The 16,690-nt window shown below is 46.4% G+C and overlaps 1 protein-coding gene across 3 annotated transcripts in view; it reads right to left on the bottom strand.

The window, feature by feature from the left end:
• LOC136620599 (cytochrome P450 2C14-like) overlaps positions 1-16,690 on the bottom strand; it is a 274,638-nt gene that overhangs the window by 27,964 nt on the left and 229,984 nt on the right. The window contains exon 1 of one of the 3 annotated variants that reach the window (XM_066595485.1): positions 15,379-15,461. The exons of 1 other annotated variant lie outside the window; for it this stretch is intronic. The gene's annotated coding sequence lies outside the window, so the exon portion shown is untranslated. Of the gene's footprint in view, positions 1-15,378; positions 15,462-16,690 lie in introns of those variants that run through there. One more of the 3 variants, XM_066595493.1, reaches the window with a different exon arrangement.

Raw genomic sequence — 16,690 nt, 5'->3', positions numbered from 1 at the left:
AAGGAGTCCTTTAAGTGGGACGTATCTTCAAATGGTAATCCAGACTTCCTGGACACCATAGCGATAGCCGCATCTACTTTCGGCATTTCGTCCAGAAATGCCACCTCGTCTCCCGCAAATAAAAGGCGCTCCTTGAACTCCCTAGGGATTAGCGGAGCCTGATCCACACAATCCCACTCGTTCAGGATTAGTTGTTTGAGTGTGGCATTTACAGGAAACGAAGATTTCCGTTGTGGAAGCAATCCTGCAAACATATCGTCTTGCGCCGTGCGGGGTTGCTGCACATCTTCCTCCACCTGCATGGTTCTACGTACAGCTTTTAAAATTTGATTCATGTCAGCGGTGGAAAAAAGGTACTTTTTCTACTCCTGCAGCACTTCCCCAAGATTATCAATCTCCAAATCTTCCGCCATGTCAGAGTCGGACTCTGACACAGCCGGAGCAGACCTTCGTGTAACCCCTGAGGGCCCAGGTTGGAGGTCCGAGAGGGAGGACTGAACTTCTTCCCAGACGACAACTAACTAATTTTAAACATAAAATATAACTTTTATTCACTCTGTTAAAAATTGAGCTCACTGACAAACATACACAGATATATATCAATCTAAATGATCAATTTACGATCAGTAAAGTATCAACACTGTAGTTCCAATATTAATAGATTCTGTTGGTGGACAAAAAGTATATAAATTATGCACGATCAACTTGTTTTTGTGTATCGTGCAGAAATTAATTTATTCTCCCACAGTCGACGCGTTTCTTCAGTCACCTCCAACCTGTGACTGATTCATCAGGATGGGGAGACAGTATATTACAGAAATAGGTCCACTTTGATGATGGATAGTGAGGATGTATTAATCACTTATCAAAAACTCCCTTTTTTTTCTTGTGGATTTTTATATAGTACGGGAGTTTTCTTTTCCCCAAAATTTGATGATACTCGTGTTGCAAATGGTCTGAATTATGATATTAATTGGTTTCAGCTCAGTACTTGAAGTATCCAGCCCAGATTGATTTAGGTTTAATCATGGTTAACGGATGCCATCCGAGCTAGATCTCTAACCACATTAATGATATCATTCAGGAATCATGTGGTTACGATAATACACGGACTGGTATCCAACTGATGTATGTATCTTCACTGTGACTCTGTTAGACTAATGGTCATCAGTGTGATCTTATTCCATAAATTATTCTAGTAATTTACTGGGGTACTTCTGTGTAGCTGTCCCTGATGTTTGTTTATAAACCATCAGTAAGTAGCTAACAGATGTTACACAGATACTTGAAATGTTTTTATATAGGCGGTCATAAACACAGTTGGGCCTCAATATTATGAGCCCATTGATAAAATGTGTTATCATTAGTGTCCTTAGTGCAGCTTTAGGTTAGTCTAAGTCAAAAGAGCTAGATACTTTGGCTCAATTGCAGTGACTGAACACTAAAGCTGACTTAGTTTGCTGCCCTGATCACTAAAGAGAGCTGTAACATAGTACTGGAATCGGATGTGATATCTGATAGCACCCTTCAACCTTTCCCACACAGCACAGCATGTCTGTCAGTTTATTGTGGGACATTGATCCCAGCGGTTGCACATGCTGTGCTGTGTGGGAAAGGTTGAAGGGTGCTATCAGATATCACATCCGATTCCAGTACTATGTTACAGCTCTCTTTAGTGATCAGGGCAGCAAACAATTGAGCCAAAGTATCTAGCTCTTTTGACTTAGACTAACCTAAAGCTGCACTAAGGACACTAATGATAACACATTTTATCAATGGGCTCATAATATTGAGGCCCAACTGTGTTTATGACCGCCTATATAAAAACATTTCAAGTATCTGTGTAACATCTGTTAGCTACTTACTGATGGTTTATAAACAAACATCAGGGACAGCTACACAGAAGTACCCCAGTAAGTTACTAGAATAATTTATGGAATAAGATCACACTGATGACCATTAGTCTAACAGAGTCACAGTGAAGATACATACATCAGTTGGATACCAGTCCGTGTATTATCGTAACCACATGATTCCTGAATGATATCATTAATGTGGTTAGAGATCTAGCTCGGATGGCATCCGTTAACCATGATTAAACCTAAATCAATCTGGGCTGGATACTTCAAGTACTGAGCTGAAACCAATTAATATCATAATTCAGACCATTTGCAACACGAGTATCATCAAATTTTGGGGAAAAGAAAACTCCCGTACTATATAAAAATCCACAGGAAAAGAAAAAAAAGGGAGTTTTTGATAAGTGATTAATACATCCTCACTATCCATCATCAAAGTGGACCTATTTCTGTAATATACTGTCTCCCCATCCTGATGAATCAGTCACAGGTTGGAGGTGACTGAAGAAACGCGTCGACTGTGGGAGAATAAATTAATTTCTGCACGATACACAAAAACAAGTTGATCGTGCATAATTTATATACTTTTTGTCCACCAACAGAATCTATTAATATTGGAACTACAGTGTTGATACTTTACTGATCGTAAATTGATCATTTAGATTGATATATATCTGTGTATGTTTGTCAGTGAGCTCAATTTTTAACAGAGTGAATAAAAGTTATATTTTATATTTAAAATTAGTTAGTGGGCTCTTCCCAGTGTAAATAATTAAGTTTAAAAAGAACCCTACTGTCACAGTGATTAGTCTTCCCAGACGACCAACCGAATTTCGGACATAAGGAAAGATTTTTCCTCCTGCAGAACTTTTGCAGAACAAATGGCACATAATGTTTTGGTGTAGGAGTCATCGAGTTTGGCCAAGCACACTGGACACTTTTTCCTCCTCCGCCTAGCCTCCCTAGGTTTTTGAGTATCCCTGTCCTGAAATGACAAGGGAGAACTCTGTTAGTCAGGAAGTGTATGTAGTGCAGGTGTCTGTAGGTTGGCCCACTGGACCACTTACAGTTTGGAGATTCTCTGGGTCCTCTCTGGCCGACATCCTGCACTTGTGGGATCAACTCCTGTACTTAGGATCGATTCCTCGGCGTGAAGAAACACCAGCCGTCCTCCCTGGTGAAGAGGAGCTTTAAAAATTGAATCCGGCGCCATCCACGCTAGGACACGCCCACTTTCCACTAGACCACGCCCTTTCGTGCTAGGCCACGCCCGCTTGTGGAGTGTGTGACATCACCGCGTCACTCCCTGTGCTCCGCCGAGGCCATGTCCCCTTGAGAAGTGCTGCTGTTCGGCCCTGGACCCAGAGATGGCGGCTGCCGCGGTGCCGGAAAGCCCGTACTTGGACCCAGGCCCACGCAGTCCCCGGTTAGCTCCCAGATGAGGTACTTCCCACTGGGGCAACCAGGGCTGCCAGGAGAGATGCCGCCGCTCACCGGTAAGCCCTGGAACCTCCGTCATGGGACAGCATCGCTGGAGCTCTGCCGCTGCTGTCCTGAAGGGACAGGAAAAGCACTGGTGTTTGGTGGAGAGGAGGTTTCTTTTATGCTCTGCCTTTTCCTGTCCCATCAGGTCAGCAGGTGAGCAACCTCCAGATGTATGCTGTCATGATGTCGAAGGGAAATATAAATACATTTTGCAGAGTAAAAAGTACATGCATTTTTTTATTTAATGTACAGAATAGAATTTTTTGCAATAGGTTTTATCAGTACATTTAAAGTGGAGGGTGCAGCTGTGCTGAGGGAGAAGATGGCTAGAAGGCTGGAGGAGTGTGTAAACTAAGGACTGGGGGGAGGGCAAAAAGAGAAACAGGGATTAGACAGTGTAGATAGGGACCTGGGTCTAAGTAATGGAAACGGGGGTCAATCAGAGGGTGAAGTTAGTACAGTTAGAACTGACAGAACAGCCAATAGTACCAAAATGAATTTAAAGACCAACTGTTGTATGGCTACGAATCCAAGAAGTCTGATCGGCAGAAGTGGGTGAGTTTGCAGTGAGAATGACTGATGAAAACTACGATATAGTTGGAATAACAGAAACATGGCTTGATAAGTGCGATTGGGCGGTGAATTTACAGGGTTACAATCTCTTCAGAAGAGAATGTGGTGAATAGAAAGGGGGAGGGGTGTGTCTGTATGTTAAATCCTATTTAATGCCAAGGCTACGGAAGGATATAGGAGCAGGAGATGAATCTCTGTGGGTAGAAATACAAGGAGAAAACAAATAACTAAATACTGATAGAGGTTTTCCATAGGCCACCAAAAGCAACAGAAGACACAGAAATCTTACTATTAAGGCAGATAGAAGAGGTGTCAAACCGCAGTGAAGTAATTATTATGGGGGACTTTAATTATCCGGATGTAACATGGAAAAACAAAACCTGCAAATCTCACAAGGGTGATAAGTTCTTGAGAACAATTAAAGAGAACTACCTTACCCAACTTATGCAGGAGCCAACTAGAGGGACTTCATACTAACAAACCTGGGGGTGCAGGTAGAGGGACAGTTGGGTAATAGTGACCACAATATAATGAACTTACAGCTGTCACTCAATAAGAAGCATCACCAGGGAGCGAAAAAAAAACCTAAACATTAGTAAAGCAAAATTTGATCAGCTCAGAGCTACTATCAGTAACATTAATTGGGACAACATCCTCAAAAATAACAGTAAGACAACAAATGGGAATAGTTTAAAAACATCCTAATACTCTATGTGAGCAGTTTATACCGGCTTTTTAAGGAAAAAAAAAAAAACAAGTAGAAGGAAACCAATGTGGTTTGACAAGACTGCAATGGGGGCAATAAACAAAAAAAAAGAAAGCGTTTAAACTATTAAAACAAAAAGGCAGAGAAGAAGCACTAAAATCATACAGGAAAAAAAAAAAACATGTAAAGGAAAGATCAAAATTGCTAAGGATGAGGCAGAAAGACTGATTGCCAATGAGAGCAAAAACAATCCTAAAATATTCTTCAATTATATAAACAGTAAAAGGATTTGCACTGAGAGCACTGGCCCTTTAACGAATTATGCAGGAGAAATCATAGAAGATGATGGGGGGGATGGCAAATCTATTAAATGGTTTCTTTTCAAGTGTATTCACGAACAAGAAGGAAATATCACAAGAGATGCAGGGGAATAAAACAAACCCCCTGCTAAATATTGCATACCTAACACAGGAGGAAGTGCAGAGGCGGTTAAAGAGGATTAAAAATAAAAAAAAAAAAACACGATAAATCACTGGGCCCAGATGGAATACACCCAAGGGTTCTAAGGGAACTCAGTGATGTGATAGCTAGACTACTATTTGTTATATTTATGGACACTATCAAAACCGGGGTTATAGGGTTGTACCATTGGATTGGTGCATTGCCAATGTGGTTCCAATTTATAAAAAAGGGGTCCAAAAGAGCCTGGTAACTACAGGCCGCTAAGTCTCACTTCAATAACTGGAAAAATATTTGAGGGGATTCTGAGAGATGCCATCCTAGAATACCTCAAGGAGAACAATGGAATAACTCCTCATCAGCACGGGTTCATGAGGGGTCAATCATGTCAGACTAATCTGATCAGCTTCTACAATGAAATAAGTTCTAGGCTGGACCTGGAAAAGTCTATTGATTTCGTATATATGGACTTCTCCAAAGCATTTGACACCGTGTCGCATAATAGGCTGATATATAAAATGAGGCAGCTGGGACTGAGCGAAAACATGTTTATCTGGGTAAAGAGCTGGCTCAGAGATAGAAAGCAGAGTGTGGTAATAAATGGTTTATACTCTGATTGGGCCACCATTGCTAGTGGGGTGCCACTGGGTTTAGGGTTAGGCCCCATTCTGTACAATATATTTATCAACGACCTGATAGAAGGACTACACAGTAAAGACATTTAATACAATGGAGGACAAGGTGTCAGGGAAATTCTGCGTACAGCACCAATCAGGCCCAGCCCAAAGCCCCGTTGCCGGCGGTAAAGAAGAAACACCACACACGGAGGTCTGGTATTGTTCCTCACACAGGGAAATAACTGTGCACTTTATTACAGATTACATTTCTCCTTGGTCACGTCACTAGGAATGTGTAGTGGTCTCATTGGCTCAAATCCACTGCATAACCATATATGTGATGTCCGCAGTTCCCTTAGGCAGTGTTAGTCATATACGTAGTTAAACAGTCGTTATCTAGATACTGGCAAAATAGCCAAGCACAGGGCCTTCGTATCCAGTTCTGTATCATCTCTGAATTTCTGGACACATTTCTCTCAGCCTTGCAAAGCCTTGGCATATCTGATATGATTTTTAAGGCTACATATTAAGTTTTTCTACTATAGCATAGAATTAGTATGTATTAGAGATGAGCGAGCACCAAAATGCTCGGGTGCTCATTCCTCAAGTCGAGCTTTCTGCGATACTCGAGAGTTCGTTTTGAGTAACGAACCCCATTGAAGTCAATGGGCGACTCAAGCATTTTTGTATATGACCGATGCTCGCTAAGGTTTTCATTTGTGCAAATCTGCAAAACCTACGAAAGTGATGGAAACGACACAAAAACGGATAGGGCAGGTGAGGGGCAACATGCAGGGCTGCCTCTCAGGTTCCCAGATCTCACTATTAAGCCACAATAGTGGCAAGAGTGCCCCACCCCCCACAGCAATTTTTACTTCAAACAAACCCTCATTAGCAAGGCACACCTTAGCTAAGCACCACGCTACCTTCAACCAAGCACAATCACTGCCTGTGGGACACACCGCTGCCTCTTCTCCTGGGTTACATGCTGCCCAACCCCCCGCACGACCTCGCGTCCAATGGGGACTCCATGTGTCCACACACTACTCATTCTGTTTAGGTGTCGGATACCTCATCGACAACGCCAGGGGTAAACCATCTGCACTTTGTACCCTACCCAAGTCTGTCAGTGTTTTGGGGACAGACAGGTTAAACACCTCAATGGGAAGTCTGTGTGTACCCACAGCATGGGTGGCTAGCAGGAACCCACAGACGGTACATAAAGAAATCCCATTGCAGTGCCCCGGATAACTGAGGGTACGTGAGAGGAAATACATGTTGGCTGCGGCCCACACGCCATGCCCTAGACATTCTGTTTTTTTTGTTTTTTTAAAAGTGCCAGGCAGGTACAACTTTGCTATTGCAAGTCTGTGTGCACCCACAGCATGGGTGGCTAGCAGGAACACAGACGGTACATAAAGAAATCCCATTGCAGTGGCCCGGATAGCTGAGGTTACGTGAGAGGAAATACATGTTGGCCCCAGTAACAGTTATGTTGCAGAAGTCTAGGGAGACCCCAGTAACATGTCTGTAGTAACAGTATAAACAGACCTCAGTAACATTTCATTAGCAGAAGTATAGGCAGACCCCAGTAACATTTACGTGCCAGAAGTATAGGCAGAACCACAGTAACATTTTAGTAGCAGCAGTATAGGCAGACCCCAGTATTCTTTATGTAGCAGCAGTATAGACAGACCCCTGTAACATTTCAGTAGCAGCAGTATATGCAGACTCCTGTAACATTTCAGTAGCAGCAGTACAGGCAGAGCCCAGTATTTGTAACATTTCAGTAGTAACAGTATAGAGAGACCCCAGTAACATTTCTGCTGTAACAGTATAGACAGAGCTGAGTAACATTTCTGTAGTAACAGTATAGGCAGCCTCCAGTAACGTTTCTGTAGCAGCAGTATACGCAGACCCCTGTAACATTTCTGTAGCAGCAGTATAAGCAGACCCCTGAAACATTTATGTAGCAGAAGCATAGGCAGACCCTTGTAACATTTTTGTAGCAGCAGTATAGGCAGACCCCAGTACCATTTCTGTAGAAGTAAAGGCAGACCCCAGTAACATGTCTGTCGCCGCAGTATAAGCAGACCCCTGTAACATTTCTGTAGCAGAAGCATTGGCAGACCCCTGTAACATTTTTGTAGCAGAAGTATACGCAGACCCCCTGTAACATTTACGTGGCAGAAGTATAGGCAGACTCCTGTAACATTTAAGTGGCAGCAGTATAGGCAGACGCCTGTAACATTTATGTGGCAGGAGTATAGGCAGACCCCAATATCATTTCAGTAGTAGCAGTATAGGCAAACCCACCACCATTTCTGTTGTAGGAGTATAGGCAGACCCCTGTAAAATTTACGTGGCAGCAGTATAGGCAAACCCCAGTAACATGTTTGTAGTAGAAGTATACGCAGACCCCTGTATCATTTATGTAGTAACATTATAGACAGATCCCAGTAACATTTATGTAGCAGCAGTATAAGCAGACCCCTGTAACTTTCTTGAAGCAGAGGTATAGTCAGGCAGGCAGACCCCAGTAAAATTTCTGTAGTAATAGTTTAGGCCAACCTCTGAAACATTGGGATACCATGAGCATAGGCGAAGGCTGGAAAAATTAGTTGAATAAGAGTGAGGGCGTGGGCCCCAAAAATTAGTGTACCAAGAGTATATGTGTACCTCTGAAAAATTTATCAACCGAGAGGGCAGGTGAAACCCATAAACATTTTTTTAAGGATACAGCTCGCTGTTGCTTAATTTGTAACAGAGTGTGGGGGCAGCCCTGTTAAAAAATTGGTTCATGTAACAGTCTCAATACTTTTGAAACTTCGAAAAATTGTAAAATCATTGGTAGATGTAGATGAAGAGCCTTTTAGGCCGCAGAAACATTGGCCGTTCAGCGCGATGACATCTTGTTTCTGGAGGAGGAGTAGCAGGAGGAGGACTAATGTCAGAGACAGATTGACAAAGATAAATGCCACGTTTTCCCAGTGAGGCCTTAGTCACACGGGCGTTTTTTCACGCGATTTGCGGATCGCATGACGGATGCGCATCCGCAAATCGCGTGAACGGTGCGCGCAAGTCGCCCGAAAATCTGCTCTTAGCCGCGTTTCATTAGAAATGGGCTGGAGCTGTCCAGCGCATTGCATTCAATGGAGACGGCAATAGAGCCGGCGCAATTTAAAGATATGCGCTGCGGGCGAGCCCGGGATGAATTGTCGGGAAGGGCTCAAATATTGTTGACAAAGGCTTTTGCCGAAACGCGTTCAGCGTGCATTTGTGAGCTGTATGCTTTATTTTATTCAATAAAGAAGGAAATTTTTAACGGTAGCAGCTCCCCTCCATCTCTATTTTCTGCTCATATGGAATCTGGCCGTTTTGCCGTCGGCTACTTGAGGATGGAGCTCCTGTTGGATCCCAGATCTTCCTGCAACATTGAAAGTTACTGCTGGTGAGGTGAGCCCACATCTTTCTTTTTTGGCTCAAATATATAAGCCCTTCCCTGCAATTCATCCTAAAATGTGTAAAAATAAAAAATATATATTTACTCACCTTCTCCCAGCAGCCGGAGCTCCGCGCGGCCGTCCTGCAGTGGGTGTGAGTCAGACCTGCCCCCTGATTGGCTCAGCGCTGAGCCAATCAGAGGCATGTCTCACTCACACCCATTCATGAATTCATGAATGGATGTGAGTCAGACCTGCCCCTGATTGGCTCAGCGCTGAGAGGCAGCAGTCACTCACCCATTCATGGATTCATGAATGGGTGTGTGAGTGAAACCTGCCTCTGATTGGTCAGGGCTGTGACCAATCAGAGGCAGATCATTCAGCAGGTGGGGATTTTAAAGCCCCGCCGGCTGAATAGTGCCGAGAAGCAGTTCAGGAGAACTGACAGCAGCCGCGGCTGGACTCTGGCTGCAGCGGAAAGGTGAGTATACAATTTTTTTTTTATTTTAACACATTTTAGGATGAATTGCAGGGAAGGGCTTATATATTTAACCCCTTCCCGACAATTCACCCCGCGCACGCCAGCAGCCCATTGCTTTCAATGCAGCGGCTGTATTGCCGGCTCCATTGAATTCAATGGGCAAACATCGTTCTGCTCTGTCACAGCTGTTACAGCTGTGGCAGAGAAGAATGATTTGTCTTCTATATGTTCTCAATGGGGTCGACGCTGCTGCCGCCGGCCCCATTAAGCGCATATAGAGAAGAGAACAGAATCGCAGATCGGTGCAATCTGCGATTTCTGTTCTATAATTTATCGGACGAGCGCATAAAAAGCGCTCATGTGTCCGATACCATTGCAAAGCAATGGTTTTATAAAAAAAAAAAAAATAAAAAAAAATAAAAAATCGCCGGACGCATGCGCATGCGCAAATCGCGGCAAAAAACGCTCGTCTGACTAAGGCCTGATACAGAGGAGTGCTTTTATCTGCGGTTGCAGTGAAAAGATTCTTTAGGTTCTGCTGCTCTCCGCTGGTGGAGAAGAGAAGTCTGGGGAAATCCAGGCTTTGTTCATCTTTATGAGTGTAAGCATGTCGGCACTGGCAGTTGACAGGCGGGTACGCTTGTCCATGATGATTGCCCCAGCTGCACTAAACACCCTCTCTGACAAGACGCTAGCGGCAGGGCAAGCAAGCACCTCCAGGGCATACAGCGCAAGTTCATGCCACGTGTCCAGCTTTGACACCCAATAGTTGTATGGAGATGAGGCATCACGGAGGACGGTGGTACGATTGGCTACGTACTCCCTCACCATCTTTTTACAGTGCTCCCTCTGACTCAGCCTTGACTGGGGAGGGGTGACGCAGTGTTGCTGGGGAGCCATAAAGCTGGCAAAGGCCTTGGAGAGTGTTTCCCTGCCTGCACTGAGCATGCTGCCTGATCTCCGCGCCTCTCCTGCTACTTGGCCCTCGGAACTGCGCCTTCTGCCGCTAGCGCTGTCAGATGGGAAGTTTACCATCAGTTTCTCCACCAGGGCCCTGTGGTATTGCATCACTCTCAAACCCCTTTCCTCTTCGGGAATGGGAGTGTTAAGGTTCTCTTTATACCGGGGGTCGAAAAGGGTGTACACCCAATAATCCGTAGTGGCCAGAATGCATCTAACGCGAGGGTCATGAGAAAGGCAGCCTAACATAAAGTCAGCCATGTGTGCCAGGGTGCCAGTACGCAATACATGGCTGTCCTCACTAGGAAGATCACTTTCAGAATCCTCCTTCTCCTCCTCCTCGTCCACAGGCCATACACGCTGAACAGATGAGAGACAAGCAGCATGGGTACCCTCTGCAGTGGGCCCAGCTTTCTGTTCCCTCTCCTTCTCTTCCCCTTCCTCCTCCTCCAAAACGCGCTGAGATATAGACATGAGGGTGCTCTAACTATCAAGCGACATACTCTCTTCCCCCGCAAAGAGTCAGCCTTTATGCTTTGCAGCGTACTTCTCAGCAGGCATAACAGAGGAATAGTGACGCTAATGATTGCAGCATCGCCGCTCACCATCTGGGTTGACTCCTCAAAGTTTCTGAGGACGTGGCAGATGTCTGCCATCCAGGCCCACTCCTTAGTAAAGAATTGAGTAGGCTGACTCCCACTACGCCGCCCATGTTGGAGTTGGTATTCCACTATTGCTCTACCCTGCTCATACAGCCCGGCCAACATGTGCAGCGTAGAATTCCACCGTGTGGGCATGTCGCACAGCAGTCGGTGCTCTGGCAGATTAAACCAATGTGGTAGGGTCCTCAGAGTGGCAGCGTCCATGGTCGACTTGCGGCAAGGTGCGCAGACGCGGTGTACCTTGCCGAGCAGGTCAGATAAGTGTGGGTAGTTTTTCAGAAACCGCTAAACCACCAGATTGAAGACGTGGGCCGGGCATGGCACATGTGTGAGGCTGCGGAGCTGCAGAGCCGCCACCAGGTTACGGCTGTTGTCACACACAACCATGCCCGGTTGGAGGTTTAGCGGCGAAAGTCAGAGGTCGGTCTGCTCAGTCAGACCCTGCAACAGCTAGGGGGCCGTGTGCCTCTTGTCACCTAGCCTGAGTAGTTTCAGCATGGCCTGCTGACGCTTGCCCACCGCTGTGCTGCCGCACCGCGCCACACCGACTGCTGGTGACGTGCTGCTCACATTTCTTAATTGAGAGGTAGAGGTTGCATAGGAGGAGGAGGCATAGACCGCCGCAGATACCAGAACCAAGGAAGGACTCACAATTCTGGGTGTGGGTAGGACGTGTGCGGTCCCAGGCTCTGACTCGGTCCCAGCCTCCACCAAATTCCCCCAATGTGCCGTCAGGGAGATATAGTGTGCCTGCCCGCCAGTACTTGTCCACGTGTCCGTGGTTAAGTGGACCTTCCCTGTAACCGCGTTGGTGAGGGAACGATTGATGATGCGGGAGACGTGCTTGTGTAGGGCTGGGATGGCACACCGGGAAAAATAGGGGCAACTGAGTAGCGTGGGACCGCCACCGCCATCATGTTTTTGAAAGCCTCCGTTTCCACAAGCCTGAATGGCAGCATCTCCAGGCTGATAAATTTTGCAATGTGCACGTTTAAAGCTTGAGCGTGCGGGTGCGTGGCAGCGTATTTGCGCTTGCGCTCCAAGGCTTGCTCTAGCGACAGCTGGACGCTGCGCTGTGAGACATTGCTGGATGGGGCCGAGGACAGCGGAGGTGAGGGTGTGGGTGCAGGCCGGGAGGCACTCGTGCATATGCCCTGAGAGGGGGGTTGGATCTGTGTGGCAGGTTAGGGCACAGGGGGAGAGGCATTGGTGCGACCTGGAGGCAGTGAACGGCCTTCGTCCCACCTTGTGGAGTGCTTGGCCATCATATGCCTGCGCCCACTGTTTGTCGGTCGTCCGCGCTCTCACTGAAAAACATCCACACCTTTGAAGACCTAGGCCTCTACAGGGTGGCTTGGCGCGAGGGGGTGCTTTGGGAAACAGTTGGGGAAGTCTTCGCTCTGGCCTTGCCTCTACCCCTGGCCACCCCACTGCCTGTTCCAACCTGTCCTGCTGCTGCACTTGCCTCCCCCTTTGAAGGCCTGTCCTCAGTTGGCTTAGTGAACCAGGTGGGGTCAGTCACCTCATCGTCCAGCGGCTCTTCCTCTGAATCCACTGTGCGCTCCTCCCTCGGGCTTACTGCCCTTACTACTACCTCACAGGTAGACAACTGTGTCTCATCATCGTCCTCCTCACTCACTGAAAGCTCTTGAGACAGTTGCCGGAAGTCCCCAGCCTCATCACCCGGACCCCGGGAACTTTCCAAAGGTTGGGCATCCATCACGACAAACTCCTCAGGTGAGAGAGGAACCATTTTTTCCCAATCAAGGCAGGGGCCCGAGAACAGTTGCTGGGAGTCTGTCTGCTCATCGAAATATGTCATTTTCAGGGAGTAAGGAGGCTGGGAGGAAGGAGGAACAGCAGCCAGAGGATTCAGAGTTGCAGCAGTGGACGGCGTAGAAGACTGGGTGGTCGATACCAAAAATGGTGATCGGAAGCTGGGGACCCCAGAAACTTGCCTCTCTCCTAATCTCGCAGCAGCCGGCTGCGATTCACCAGGACCAGGCCTGTGCCCACACCCTCACTTGGACCTCCGCGTCCTCGTCCACGTCCTCTAGCCTTACCCCTACCCCTCAGCATTGTGTATTACGAATAGAGCAGACACTGAGCTGTGTGAATAATTATTGAATTATTGGCATACACTGTCACGCTGACAGCGGTTATGTAATGCTAACTCCAGGCAGAAACAAAGAATAAGGAAGGCTGCAAACAGGCCTAGCCGTGCAGTAGTGATTCACTACAACTCCCAGCAGCCATGTAGTAAAATGCACACGGTCACAGGTAGCCCAATGAAGGAGCTTTTATTTAAATTTTTTTGAAAAAGAATACAGGCTATATAGCGTGTATATGACTTTCCCTCTATCAGGGGCTGTCGGCGAACGCTGTTTGTGAAGTTGACGGCACACACAGAGTGGTGTAAATAATTATGGAAATATTGGCGTCCAGTTGGAGGCTGACAACGGTTATGTAACGCAAACTGCAGTCAGAAAAAAATTATACGCAAGGCTGCAGAAAGGCCTAGCTGGGTAATAGTAAGGCACTACAACTCCCAGCAGCCAGGCAGTAAAATGCACACGATCACAGGTAGCCCTAAGAAGGAGCTTCTTTGGGGGTATTGTAGACAGGATTGTACACTACCACTGTCCCTGCCTCACCAGTTCTGCCCCTAGACTCTGTGTAATTGACTGCAGACTGAGAACGCTATAGCTGTAATAGCCTGCACAGCCCGAAATGAAAAAAAAAATTTTTTGGTGCAAAACTGCTCCCAGCAGCCACAACAGTACTGCACTCGGTCAGATGTGGCCGTAATAAGGACCGTTGGGGCTCTTGTTGACAGGATTGTGCACTACAACTGTCCCTGCCTCACCAGTACTGCCCCTATACTCTGTATAATTGACTGCAGACTGAGAACGCTATAGCTGTAATAGCCTGCACAGCCTGAGGTGAAAAAAAAAAAATGGTGCAAAACTGCTCCCAGCAGCCACAACAGTAATGCACATGGTCAGATCTGGCCCTAAGAAGGACCGTTGGGGTTCTTGAAGATGCTAACAGTAGCCTAACACTCTCCCCATTGCAGCAGCAGCACTTTCCCTGACCTCTGCCAGTGTGTGTCTGAGGCGAGCCGTGGGCGGGACCGCTTTAAGTACTCGGCGGTCACTTGATCTCGCCAGCCACTCACTGCTGGGTGGTAGGATAGGGCTGGCACGTCACAGGAGGAAGTGGTAATGCCTTCCCCACTGTCTATTGGCTAGAAAATGGCGCTAAACATGCAGGGAAGGAAATGGAATTGACTCGAGTACCGCGTGGTGCTCGTCTCGAGTAACGAGCATCTCGAACACCCTAATACTCGAGCGAGCATCAAGCTAGGACGAGTATGCTCGCTCATCTCTACTAATAAACTTTATAGTGAAAATATTCAAAATCGCCTATTCCATACATTAAGAAAAAAAGAGTGCAGGTGGTCTTTAAGTAAGGCATGAAAGAAAAAAATGACACATTCACTATACTAGAACCATCTAAGATTAGCAGCATCTTCAAGGAACTGAACTTGGAAGAAATAGTTTCACGCATGAGACTAAAGGCAGGTGCGTAACTATAGGGGGTACACGGTTGTACACAGACCCCTGAGTCCGAGGGCCAATAAAGTCCCCTGAACATAAGAAGACACCAGTATTACAAATGACACATGGTAGGTGGGTTCTGTAATAGATTCTACATTGAGGTCCAGAAACTTCAACTTATGCATCTAATCCTAGGTAGAGTCATAGTAAATCACACTACAGCATATATGGAAATATGATGATCCGAGGAGCACAGAAAATTCATATTTCCTAAAAGAAGAAGTGATCACACAAGGGAATTTCAAGTGTATATTTTTGAAAAGGTCTATTAAAGTCCAGACCTAATTTCAGTCCATCCAGCAAAACCAATGGAAGCTTCCACTGACACTCTGTTAATAATTCGCACATAAACTTCATGTTCTGGTCAGAGCCTGACAACCTCAGCTGTTGCAGAACATCACAAGACATCATAATACACACCTCAGCTTCTGCAGAGCATCATAATACACACCCCAGATGCCATAGGATATCATAATACACACCTCTGCTGCTGCAGAACATCATAATACACACCTCATGTGCTGTCTTACTTTGTGAAGAGCTCAGATGATACAATTCATCGCTGGAGTCTCCGATCTTCTGTTCTCTCAGCTTTTATACTCTTGGAGAATAATTAAACCACCTGATTACAGCAAGTTGATACCTAACTACAGACCCGGCTCCTCCCTACAATACACTGGAGGCACATGGGGAAATATATCACTGATGTACCGCAATATATCAACCTGTTATTATGTAGATTAACCCTTCATGAGTACAGCAGAGGTTTCCAGTTTACACTGGCCACATCCGGGCTGCTGTGACTTGTTTTGTCGCATTGATCACACAATTAGGTCGGCACACAGAGCGGAAAAAAAGGTATCAAACTGTATTTATACAAATGTAACCTGAAGTTTGCACGTTCAATCCCTGCCGGCTCAAGGTTGACTCAGCCATCCATCCTTCTGAGGTCGGTAAAATGAGTGCCCAGCTTGGTGGGGGGGGGGGGGGTGATAAATAAATTACCTGAAAGCGCTATAGAAATAACAAGAGTTATTTTATTATTTTTATCCACAATGTTCAGATAAAGGTTTACATCAAATCATTAAAATAAATATCAAAAGACCAAGTGCTCACAGAAAAATAACCATAAACTTCACTTTACCACATAAGACCACACTTGGTCATCTGTGTCCCAATGCACGCTTTGTGATAGCTTCCTCATACCCCGCATGCCGCCGAGCGTAGTTGTGCCCACACTTTTGGGAATAATCCCTAAGGCCTCATGTCCACGAAAATCAGGCCCGCCGCGGATTCTCCATGTAGAATCCGTAGTGGGTCCCTCGTGCCCCGCGGACATCAGAATGAGGCTGAAAATCAGAATAAGCTCACCTGCTCCGGAAGATGCGGATCTTCCTTCCTTCGTGTACGGATCTTCTTTCTTCGGCCCGGCGGATGTGCATGGCACGCCGGCAGCGTGCCGCGTGCATGCGCCGGGCACATCCGCCAGGCCGAAGAAAGATGATCCGGCCGCGAAGGAAGGAAGGAAGATCTGCATCGTCCGGAGTAGGTGAGTTTAATTCTGGAATGGGTTTCCCGCGGATCCAGACATCTTCCATAGGCCTCAATAGAAGCCTACGGGAGCCGTCCCAGCGGGAGACCCGCACGAAAATGGAGCATGTCCATTTTTTTCCCGCACGCGGATCCGCGTCTGACGGGAAAAATGAAATCCGTAGGTATTTAACTACCTGCAGTGTCCAATGCATCCCTATGGGGTGCAGATCCGCGAGCGGGAAAAATGCTGCGGATTTTATTTCTTCTTTTCCCCGTGGACAGGAGGCCTAAG

This window comes from Eleutherodactylus coqui, chromosome 1 (assembly GCF_035609145.1).
Source record: "Eleutherodactylus coqui strain aEleCoq1 chromosome 1, aEleCoq1.hap1, whole genome shotgun sequence".
Taxonomy (NCBI): Eukaryota; Metazoa; Chordata; class Amphibia; order Anura; family Eleutherodactylidae; genus Eleutherodactylus; species Eleutherodactylus coqui.
Note: the sequence above shows the minus strand (reverse complement) of the source record. Positions and strands in the feature narration are given on the sequence as shown.